General features: G+C 41.0%; 1 non-coding gene across 1 annotated transcript; it reads right to left on the reverse strand.

Annotated features, from left to right (window-relative positions):
* Positions 1–1,789: 1,789 nt before the first annotated feature.
* LOC126940889 (small nucleolar RNA SNORD116) lies at positions 1,790–1,883 on the reverse strand. The gene has a single exon (XR_007720962.1). It is a non-coding gene; the product is annotated as a small nucleolar RNA SNORD116 (small nucleolar RNA).
* Between the last annotated feature and the right edge of the window lie 10,027 nt (positions 1,884–11,910).

Below are 11,910 nucleotides of genomic sequence, written 5' to 3' on the forward strand. Positions count from 1 at the left end.
TCCTGATAAGTGACCTCCAACCCATATTAGTTCTGTCTAGTCTATGGAGGATGCACAGCGATGATTATCATGTTCTCTGCTTCACTTTTTAATGTCAAATGGCCAGAAACTCCACCCTTAGATCGTGCTAATGCTGCCATTTTTTGCACATGTGACTCATGAAGAGGCGTGAAGCTCAGTTACACACGTGCATGTTTTAGTCACTCTGTTCCTGTTCCCTTTGCCCCCGCCTTCCAGGTGTCTGTCTGTTTCTGGCTTCTGCCAGAAGCTATGCTTTCCCAGCCTGTTAGAATGGTCACCTTGCAGGCTGCAACCCTTTATGAGTAATAAAGCCCTCCTTTCCAAATGTGTGAGCCTGGTCATTCTTCAGTTGACAGGACCAAGGCACTTGGTATGCATACCGTCACCTTTATCTGAGGACCTACCACCTTTGGGGTGCTATGCAGGAGGGGTTACTGGAGCCTACAGGTGTTTACAGGTGTCTGCTACCCATAGTCCCCTCTCTTGTCTCCCAGTTCTGAGGGCTTGGAAAAGCAATACCACTTACTCTGTCTTTTATCCTTATCAGTCAAAGCACAAGTCTCCAGTCCAGATGCTCATCTACTTTTTTGTCTTTTTCAAAAGTGCTGAGCATTTCCAAACACAGTTTTGGGGCAGCATGGCAGTGGGGTGGGTGGATTATTTAGAGCTTTAGTCCTTGAAATACAAAATAACTGTAAATTCCCCTAAAGACAGTAAACTTCGGAACTCAACCCCTAAGGCCTTGCTAGCCTTTCTATAGGGAGAGTAAAAGGGAAAATTACTTTTTTTTCCTTCTTTTTAAAAACTACACAGATGCAACACAATGAAGACCCCAAGTGATTGTTTGTTTTTATGTAATAATGCAATTATAAAATGACAAGATTGTTTGTTTTTATGTAATAATGCAAGAATAAAATGACAAGACTAACACAGTAAAGGAAGGAGGGATATAAAATGGTTGTATCAGAAACCTGAGTAAAAAATAAGTGATTTTTTTTCTTACTAGAGTATAGACTTCTAGCAGCTCAGTAGCTAAAATGATGAAGGAAACACAGTGGGTTGCCTAGCTATTGCCTAAAAATAGTAGGTGAACACTTATCTGTTTTGTATTGATAAAGTACATTTGTTAACTAAGCATTTTCAGTGTAAGCTTTAATAGAACTTAGAACACTGCAGAAATTGGTTAAAGCACCGCAGCTGATTTGCAAATAGTATGAAGATTTCTGCCACCTCTAACTTAGGACTAAACTGGTTCTTAAAAAGTGGCATTCAATTAGGCTTCGTACCTGGGAGTTGCCTGTAGTGGTTTTGAGAAATTATTCATTTTTAATGAATTTTTCCACCTCAGGGGTCACCATCACATTGACAACCCCTGGGGAGCATGAGAGATGCCTCCCTCTCTGTTGGGTCCCCCCACCAGCGACCTGGCAGCTGGTACTGGCTCCCACTGTGGCATTCTGCAGGTGCAGCGACCCCAGCGCCACACCGCTGGGGAGGTCAGCCTCACAGTCCAGCTGCAGCAGCAAGTCATTCAGGTGGGGTCAGCCATTCTCACGGATGGTCCGTGTGGAACACGTCTGCTGGGATCTCTCCCCCGCATCTCAGGTCATGGGCCCCCAGCACCACGGAGGAAATTCCTCCTGCTGTGGAAGCAGCTGGCCGCGGTCAGCTGGAAACCAGGACGGACCAGGGCACCCCCACGGAAGTGAATTTCCTGATCCTGAATCAAGATCAGGATCCCCTGATCCTGAATCAAGGTCAGAATCCTGGGGTCCAGCCTCAATGAGAACAACCAGTAAGTTTTCACTCAGTTTGTTCAGATTTCCTAAGGAGTGGTTTTATGGGGGTGACATTATCAATCTCAAATGAATTTCTAAAATTCATTTTTTGGCCTAACTTCTTGTTGTAAACAATTCCTTTCTCTTCTTTATTGTCAAACCCAAGGGTTTAAACCCAGTTGGCATGTCTGGCAAGAAGCCGCTATTGGCGTCTGATGTCAAGTGGCAGCAGTACAGAAGTGTGGGGGCGCAGAGCTCTAGGGAGATCCATGGTTGGGGGCGGGAGGGTAGGGTGGGAGTGGGTTTGGGGGAAGGGGCTGTGTGTAAGTAGAGGAGGAGCTAAGTCCTAAGCACAGCCAGAGCCAGAATCAGAGCCAGAGCCACAGTCTGAAAAGAAGCCAACTCTGAGCCAGGGATGAAGGAAGATGAGGAACCCCAGGACCCAGAGATATGCCAAACCAGGAAATGGAAATGCAAAGACAATACCTAAGCAGGGGCAGGACCTGGGGACAGAATGTGCCCAGATGCATGGGGAGGAGCCGACACAGTTCTCTAGAGCTGAGCGAAATCCAAGAAAGGCAATGGGAATCTTTCACCAGCGTCTACCACGTAACCAGCACTTTCAGGTGATCTGCTTGCCAGTTTTCTCCCAACTTCACAGTAATCTGGAGAGTACATATTATTATTTTCATTGCAGCAAAATACATAATTTGGATCTTGGCTACTTCATCACAGTAGTCAGTAACATGAAACAGTGCATATCACAAGCTTAAAACATAGTGAGAAGAAATCCAGTAATACTCAGAATCCATTAATCAGTAAAACTCTAAAAGTGTATTAAAGACAAATTTATTTATGGCCACAATAAACACTTATACTTAGCCCAGGAGTTACCATTATATTTAGTAGAAAAGTTGAAAGCGCCAAGACTCAGGGGTTCAGGCTACCTTGTTACTTATCTCAGTGAGATGTGTACCAGAAAGTAGAGAAAATGTAGAGAAAGGAAAAAATAAAAGAGGCAAATATAGAAAAGTAAGATTTCTTTTTACAATAGATGAAACTGTCTACTTAGAGAACTCAAGAATGGTAGCCAAGAAGTATTAATGGTAATTAAAAGTCAGAAAAAAAAAATCCACAGAAAACCTGTTACCTGTACATATGGTGTTGCTACTTTTCAGTTGCTGCATAGAATTCCATGTATGGGACATCATACCAAACAAATTAAACTGCAGTAGAAATATTAGGCCAGATATACTCAAGATATGGTCAGGTCAGTTCTCGAATCAGTCGACATGATTAGTCCATCAGTTGACTTATTCATTCATTGACTCACTCTTTAATAATTGTTTATAAATAAAAACAAAGGCACTGCGTTGGGGGGTATGGTGAGACAGTTTCTAGGATCTCTGTGCTTTTGGAGTGTCCAGTCTATTGGAGAAGCCAGCTGTTAAACATGTGGCTGTCATGAGGAATGGTAAGTGCTAGGATGGGGGAAGCATAGGAAGGACTCTGCCATTGACCTGCCCTGGCACAGAGTAGGTTTCAGAGATAATTTTTGTGTCACACAAGAAAAATAGTTTTGTTAGTTTAGAGGGCATACCTCATTTTAAAATACAAAATTAACCAACCAAACAAACAAAAAAGTATCCAAGGCCCTGGAGTTACTAGTTAGCTTTGCACAGAAATGACATTGTAAACCTTGAGTTTCATTCACCTGACTGGGCTTCTGCTGACATTTGGATCTTTTAATCTTTAAACCTTTAACTTTTTTAAACCTTTGGACAAAGGTTTGTCATCACTGAGAATACATGAGGTATTTTAAGTTCTGAAAGGGCTCCCGTAAGAGGGGCAACAATGCTCTGAGCAAGACAGCATCATTACCATAAATGTCAAACACCCCAAAGGGACTACTATAAAAGGGACAAAACTCTCTGAGATGAATCAGTATGGGATTTAAAAATGCATTCTCCTTACTTACATATCATCCCTTTTATGGTAGATCACCCTGGTTTTGCAGAGCTCTTAGTTAACCAGAATTTAGTGCTTACCTGCACTACTGCTTTCCCTTAAACACTGAACAATAATAGTTTTCTAAAATACTCATGTTAGGCATGGGAATTAGGATCAGATGAACTGGATTTGGGTCCCGGTCCAGCCTCAGGTTATAACATGAAGACAGTCATTTAATTTCTTTAAGCCTCCAGTTTTCTCCAAAACATTTTATGAAAACGTTCAAACAAACAGCAAAGCTTAAAGACTTTTACAGTGAACAACCCTAATCCCACCATTTAACCTTAATCATGAACATTTTCTTTATCACATATCTATTCATGTATCCATCACTCTATCCATTCACTGATCCACTTACATTTTTGATGGATTTCAAAGTAAATTTGCAGATATTAGTATACTGCCCCTAAATACTTCAGCATAGATAGCATTAACTAGAGTTGAATATTTGCTTACCATTTTTTATTCTGATGGAAAATGTGCATATTTAAAAATAAGTGTGCTTTTGCTGAGTTTTGTCAAATTGGCAAGTTCTAGGGTTGAGCCTCCTCCCTTTTTTTTGTTATAAAACAGAGTTAAGAGTACTTGTCTCAAAGAGTTGTTGTGAGGATAACATATAACAGCTAATGTGAAAAGAGATTTGTAACTTATAAAGTAAGGTAAGGGTGAGGTGCCATTTTTCTAATTGTAGTTAATATTCTCATCTCTTTGATGAATATTGTTATTAGATATGAAGCAAACTCTAAAAGGATGACAATTTCATTTAGACCTGTAACCTTAATGACTACACTAGCTATCACTGCCCTAGTATTAATTGTTAAGCAGTTTGCACACAAATGATTTCACATGATTATGAAACCACTGCTTGTGTGACATCTGTTCTTGTCATCTGGGAAGCTCTGTGCTGTGTCTGGAATATGTATGGCAAAGTGGTGATGGCAATATTCCCTCCTCTTAATTCAATTAACACGGTTGTGTTGCATTTTCCAAGCTTTCTGTGTGACCTCAGAGACTGGCCCTCGCTTTACACCCATCTTGTAGTCCAATCACAATTCATGAATGTTTAACAAAACCAGAGGACTGTGGGTCAGAAAAGGTAACTGGCTTTCTGTTTTTCTTTAACAAGACCACCCACAGCAACGAAGGTTCAAATGTGGCTATTGGACCACTTAATGATTACATTTGGATGCCAGGGTATCCTCATTAGTAATATGTTAATAACTTAGTTATGATGTAATTTGGTTAATACAATGATACTGTGGAGAAGATTGGGCAGGGTTTGTCTGGAATTTGACCTGCCTGAAAATTTTGGCCAGGTGTTGGAAATTGGTCATGAGATTCAGGACCTGGAGAAAATTATCTGAGGTAAGTGAGGAGTATACTGTTACTTTAGGAAGCCAGGAACTCTCTCTCTCTCTCTCTCTCTCTCTCTCTCTCTCTCTCTCTCTCTCTCTCTCTCAGTATATACACATTTTAGTAGGCTGAATAATGTCTCCTCAAAAGATATCTACATCCGAATCCCTAGAACCTATCAACGTAACCTAGTATGACAAAAGACAAGACTTTGCAGGTGTGATTAAGGATTTTGAGATGCAGCAATTTGTCTCAGTGGGCCCTAAATGCAATCACAAGTTTCTTTATAGGAAGGAGGTGGAGGAAGATGATACCACAGAAGAGGAGAAGGCAATGTGACCACAGATGCAGAGATTGATGTGTTTTCCACAGAGTAGTCAGTGAGAACTTTAAAAAGATATAAATCAGATTAAACAATTCCCTGCTTAAACCTTGCAATGGCTTCCCACAGCCCTGTTGTTAAATCCTTATTTTCCCATGGTCACAACAGCCCTCATGATCTGCCCCTGTATACCTCGTTGGTCCTTCCCTTACCATATCCAAGCCCTACTGGCTTTCTTTCTACCACTCCAACAAGCCCAGCTAATTCTGACTTCAGAAGCCCTGCACTGTGCTTTCTCTGCCTGCATCAGCCTTCCCTGGCTTTGCATAGCGGGTTCCTTCTCATCCTTTATATGTGAGCTCCAAAGTCCTCTTAGAAAACCCTGATGTGACCACTCTAACTAAAGTAGCCCCTCACTCCTTCCACATCTTCTTTTGCCATGCCACCTTGTTTATTTCCTTCAGAAATTACCTTGGTTGTTTGTTTCCTTTTATTTTTTGTTCATAAGTGTATATGAAGTCAAATAAAGTATGGGAGGTGGTATGACAGAGGAAGGGGCAAGTTGCTCGGAGAACATCTAGGCAGGGGAAGTAAACCAGACACATTTCCCGAGAAGGAGATGAATACGTTAAAGGCCAGAAGAAATTAACCACATGCAATGTGAGGAAGTCATGATCCAGGACACAGGAAGTGTATAGGGCATTTGAAAGAAGGAATTCAATAGAGCTGGAGAGTAGCATGTGAAAAGAGGTTGGCAACTGGGAAGAAATGGGATTAGAGGAGTAGATGGGGCCAGATGATGGAGGGCTCTCCAAGCTGTGTCAGGAGGTTTGGGCCTTATCTTAAGGCAATGGTAGCCATTTAATAGTTTTGGATAGGGAAGTACTCTAGGTACTAAATATAACAAAGTCCTTCCCCCAGATTTCCACCCAGGTATGCCTCATGGCAGAAGCTAGTGAACGATACCTGGAATATTGTTTGACATAGTTAACTTTATGAAGTGGAATTTCTTGGTATCTTGGGTTTCATATTCAAAAAAATTATGAGCATTTAGCATAATACGTCTGTTTATTTTAGGATAAAATAGTTTAGAAGATATACCTTTGATGAAATCGATGCACCTTAAATACAGAGCAAGCAGATACTGAGGCCCCAGGTACCCCAGTCACATTGCCTTTTACTCTTGAAGTTGCAGAGCTAGGAGTAAGAGATTAAATGAGAATTGTGTTTTCCTGACTGAACCTAAACAGAGAGGAGAAATGCACTGGACATCTGCAGAAATGCAAAAAAAAGAGAGAGATACATGAAAGATAAAAGACAAATAGTTGCAGACTAGAAGCAATAAAGACAGAATGCCTTGAACATGAGAAGTGGAGGGGGAAGTCTTAGCAGTCCCTGCAGCCAGCAAGCTTCTGGAGACAGTGTGACAAGTAAGGGAAGTTAGCCAGTCCAGCTAGCTTCTTGGAGAAACCAAGGAACAGGGTACACAGAGCTCCCCAGGATGAGATGTTGCTTCTCATCTGCAATAGCAAGATTATGCCAATTCCTATCCAGGGAAATTCTCTCACATGAAGATTAAATGACATCACCATGTGTAAATATAGCTGCACAAAACTATTATGTATACTTATATATAATTAACCCAGTGCTATTGTTATTTGTAAATTAACAGCTTTGTGCTGAAAGCCCCGTGCAAAATAATTTCTTTTGGACTTTAAGCACCAGAGCTCATGTGACCTCCACTCCAGTCATGATCTTCATAGCTAGGCAGGGCCAGTCCTTGATTTATTCTCCTAGGTTCCCAATTCCAGGTACCTCTTAGTTCTGAACAATGCTGACAATCATAAAAGCAGTTAATATTTATGAACTCTTATTGCGTGCTGGCACTGTTCTGAATGCTTTACTTGATTACTTCATTCAATAACACTCATAACGACCTTATTTTTATCCCTGCTTATAGATGAAGAAAGAGGCACAGTGAAGTTAGGTGGCTAACTCAAGCCACACAGTGAAAGAAGGGGAGTCAGGATTCTAGTATAGGTGGCATCGGAGCCCATGGTTTTAATCATTCTGATATGTATCCAGGTAACCAGTTCCTACAGAGCTGTGGTCAGAGCTCTCTCCTTACCAGAGAGGTCTGACACGTGTCTGAGAATGTTAATGCCCAGAGCTCCCTGGGAAGTGAGTTTGGAAGAGATCATGCTAACATGACCTATCTTGTTAGCATAAATCTTCAATTGTCTAAGACTAAAATAAATGTTGGGGCTGGAAAGCTACTTTGGATGAAGATTGCAGCAGTTTCCCTCTCTTACACAGGGGGTTTCCCAACCACTTCTGAGATAGTGTAACTTGTTTTTCTGGAAACTCATAAACTCAGATTAATTACCATTGTACATTATAGGCCCAGATGAGCTTATTTTAGACTCTATCTGTAGCTTGGAATTCTATATATAGCAACATCCAGGTAAACGAGTTAACCATACTGTATATTTCCTTAGCCCATTCTACTTTCTACATTTCTTGAAAATTATTTCATATTTTGTTACTTTCCTCAAATGTTCATTATCCCTTCCATCCTTCCTCTCACCTAATAACTTGCTTACTATTTAATTGAGAAAATTAAAGCAATCAGAAGGAGGGTTCCACAAGTGCTCCTATCATGTGTGACTGACTGCATATGAGACAGTACATTCCACTTTCTCTCCTTTTAAATGTGGATGTACTATCCTGGCTTCTCAACAACGTCAACCCCTGTATTGCACACGAAAATGGAATTCCATTCCCTGGATTCTACTTGAAGATATTGCGGAGAAATTCTCTCTTGTCTTTCCTGAAGAGTCAGCTTCCCAACTCCACCTTTTGAAAGATTCCCATCAGGTGTTGTCCCATATACTGTGCCATTTCTCTCCTACCCTTTACAGCAAAACTCTTTAATACAGTTGGTGACACTTGATGTCTCCTAATTCTCTCTGTCCATTCTCTCTCAAGCTCACTCTGGTCATGCTTTTTTCTTTGCCTCTCAACTTAATGACCTCAACATTGCTAAATCCAGTAGTTAAAATTTAGTCATACTATTTAAACTATAATTGACATAATTGACTGCTCTTGCCTCCCAGAAACTATTTCTTCATTTGACTTCTAAGATACCATACTCTTAGTTTCCTATCTCTTTGGTTTCTCTTTCTCAGTCTCCTTTGATGTTTCATTTTAACATCTGATCTCTAAACATTGGAATGCCTTAAGGCTCAATCCTTGGACCTCTTCTCTTTCACACTTACAGGTCATCTAATTCAGTCTCTTCACTTTAAATTCCATCTTTATACAGATAACTCCAAGATCTATGGGTCCAACCCCTACTACTCTTCTGAATTAGACTCATATATCAAGTACCTACTCAAGGAATGGGAATATCAGCTTCATCTGTGTTAGGCAAAAATGAGGAAAGGTAAGAATTGAAAAAGAGCACAGGACGGATGCGTGTCAAACCCTGTTAGTTGCCAACTCAAAATTCATTCCCCAACCTGTTTCTTGGAAGAGGTACTCTGATTTTGTTCACATATCCATATTTCAGGAAAGAAATCACATACATACTATCTTCATCCATTTATGTTGTATAAAGGAATACCTGAGGTTGCATAATTTATAATGAAAAGAGGTTTATTTGGCTCATGGTTCTGCAGGCTGTACAAGAAGCATGGTGCTATCATCCACTTCCAGTAAGTACCTCAGGAAGCTTCCCATTATGGTGGAAGGCAAAGGGGAGTAGACATTTCACATATTGAGAGAGGGAACATGAGGATGCCACCAAGCCATTCATGAGGGATCTACCCCCATGACCCAAATACCTACCATTAGGCCCCACATTCAACACTGGGGATCAAATTTCAAGCTGATATTTGTAGGGGACAAATACCCAAACTACATCACCTGCCTCAAGGGTAAATCTCGTATAATCTTAAGCAATGAAGCGGTACTTATGCTAATCATTTGTTATAGGAGACATCATTTCTGTCCAATAAGAACTGAAGAAAAATCTGATAGAGGGATTCTGAGAAGGGCTTCCTCATTGACAAAAAGAGATGCACAGAAAAAGATGGATAACTTTCTTTTGATGGATGTTGAGGGCTCTGTATGAGATGCCTGGAGCTATTACCGCCAGCCAGCAATGCAGTGCTAGCCTGAGGACAAGCCCCATGCTGAGGACAGCCAAGAGGAATGATAGGAAGAGAAAAAGTGCCTGGTGAGATCAGGAGTCTTTGAAATAGCTAACTCAGGAGCTGCTCTACAGCTAAACTTCCTGTTATGAGGATATAAATTTGCCTTATTGTTTAATCCAGTTGAGTTGGGATGTTTTTGTTACGTGAGGCTTAACCATTAAAACTAACAATAGTGTGGAAGTTTTCAGGGAGGTAAATCTGAATATACGTATTCAGATTTAACTGGAATAGTCAAGGCCACAGATTCTCTACTCATTTTTTGTTCCGCTCACCTGTTCTTTTATCTCAGCTGCCACTGAACAATTGACTGTTAGATTACCTGCTGATTTCCCCAGTTGAATGCCCATTGCATTGAACATCCTCCTTCTCCATTCAGCTGAGAAGCAAGATTGGAATTTTTCCAAAGAAACTTTATAGAAAATTAAGAATGTTTTAAAAAAGTGAATTTTCCCCTTCCTTCCGCCTCTCCTACTCTTCATCTCCCTCCTCCTTTTCCTCCTCCTCATCTTCCTTCCTGTCCCTCTCTTTCTCCTGCTTCTCCTTATTCTTTTTCTTTCATTGTCGTTGTTAATTTAAGAGCACACATGAGACTGGTACAGATTCTGGGTACTCATTTCAGTGTGTTTTCCTTACTAAAGCTCTCTGTGGAATGGAAAAGAGATGCTAAACAACTTCCAACCAAGGACAGCTTTTGACTGTGACACTCCAACGTAGTGAATCAATCTTTCATCTCTTTCAGCTTTCATCAGAATAAGTTTTTCTTTTAAAGCAACCTTGTGTTCTTGAGTCATTTATATGCTCACTTATTCAATAAGTATTTGTTGAGCACTACAAGCAAGCTGTTGTTCTAGTTAAGAAGGAAACAGTGTTGAACATGACAGAAGGTGCCCCTGATTTCAAGGAGTGTACATTCTAGCAGGAAGGGTGTGGGGCAGGGTTACAAACAATAAAAGGAAACAAACAACCAAGGTAATTTCTGAAGGAAATAAACAAGGTGGCATGGCAAAAGAAGATGTGGAAGGAGTGAGGGGCTACTTTAGTTAGAGTGGTCACATCAGGGTTTTCTAAGAGGACTTTGGAGCTCACATATAAAGGATGAGAAGGAACCCGCTATGCAAAGCCAGGGAAGGCTGATGCAGGCAGAGAAAGCACAGTGCAGGGCTTCTGAAGTCAGAATTAGCTGGGCTTGTTGGAGTGGTAGAAAGAAAGCCAGTAGGGCTTGGATATAGTAAGGGAAGGACCAACGAGGTATACAGGGGCAGATCATGAGGGCTGTTGTGACCATGGGAAAATAAGGATTTAACAACAGGGCTGTGGGAAGCCATTGCAAAGTTTAAGCAGGGAATTATTTAATCTGCTTTATATCTTTTTAAAGTTCTCACTGACTACTCTGTGGAAAACACATCAATCTCTGCATCTGTGGTCACATTGCCTTCTCCTCTTCTGTGGTATCATCTTCCTCCACCTCCTTCCTATAAAGAAACTTGTGATTGCATTTAGGGCCCACTGAGACAAATTGCTGCATCTCAAAATCCTTAATCACACCTGCAAAGTCTTGTCTTTTGTCATACTAGGTTACGTTGATAGGTTCTAGGGATTCGGATGTAGATATCTTTTGAGGAGACATTATTCAGCCTACCAAAATGTGTATATACTGAGAGAGAGAGAGAGAGAGAGAGAGAGAGAAAGAGAGAGAGAGTTCCTGGCTTCCTAAAGTAACAGTATACTCCTCACTTACCTCAGATAATTGTCTTGTTTTTTAATCAAGATCTTGCTTTGTCACCCAGCTGGAGTGCAGTGGTGTGATCATAGCTCATTGCAGCTTTGACCTCGCAGGCTCAAGCACAATCTTTCCACCTCAGCCTTCCAAGTAGCTGGGTCTACAGGGGTGTGCCAGCACACCTGGCTAATTTTTTTTTTGATTTTTAATTTTTTGTAGACATGGGGTCTTACTATATTGCCCAAGCTGGTCTTGAATTCCCAGGCTTAAGTGAGCTTCCTGCCTCGGCTGCCCAAAGTGCTGGGATTACAGACATGAGGCACTGCAACCAGCTTTAGATGATTGTCTTTATGGATGCCCCATACAGAAGTATCCTTTTACCCGACATGTGACTCTGACTCTCAAAGCTCTTTCCTGGTCTTTTATTCCATCTTGTTTGGTTTTCTTGTAAATATTTTCTGTTGGAGTAAGGCTCATTATCTAATCACT

This window comes from Macaca thibetana, chromosome 17 (assembly GCF_024542745.1).
Source record: "Macaca thibetana thibetana isolate TM-01 chromosome 17, ASM2454274v1, whole genome shotgun sequence".
In the NCBI taxonomy this organism is placed as follows: domain Eukaryota; kingdom Metazoa; phylum Chordata; class Mammalia; order Primates; family Cercopithecidae; genus Macaca; species Macaca thibetana.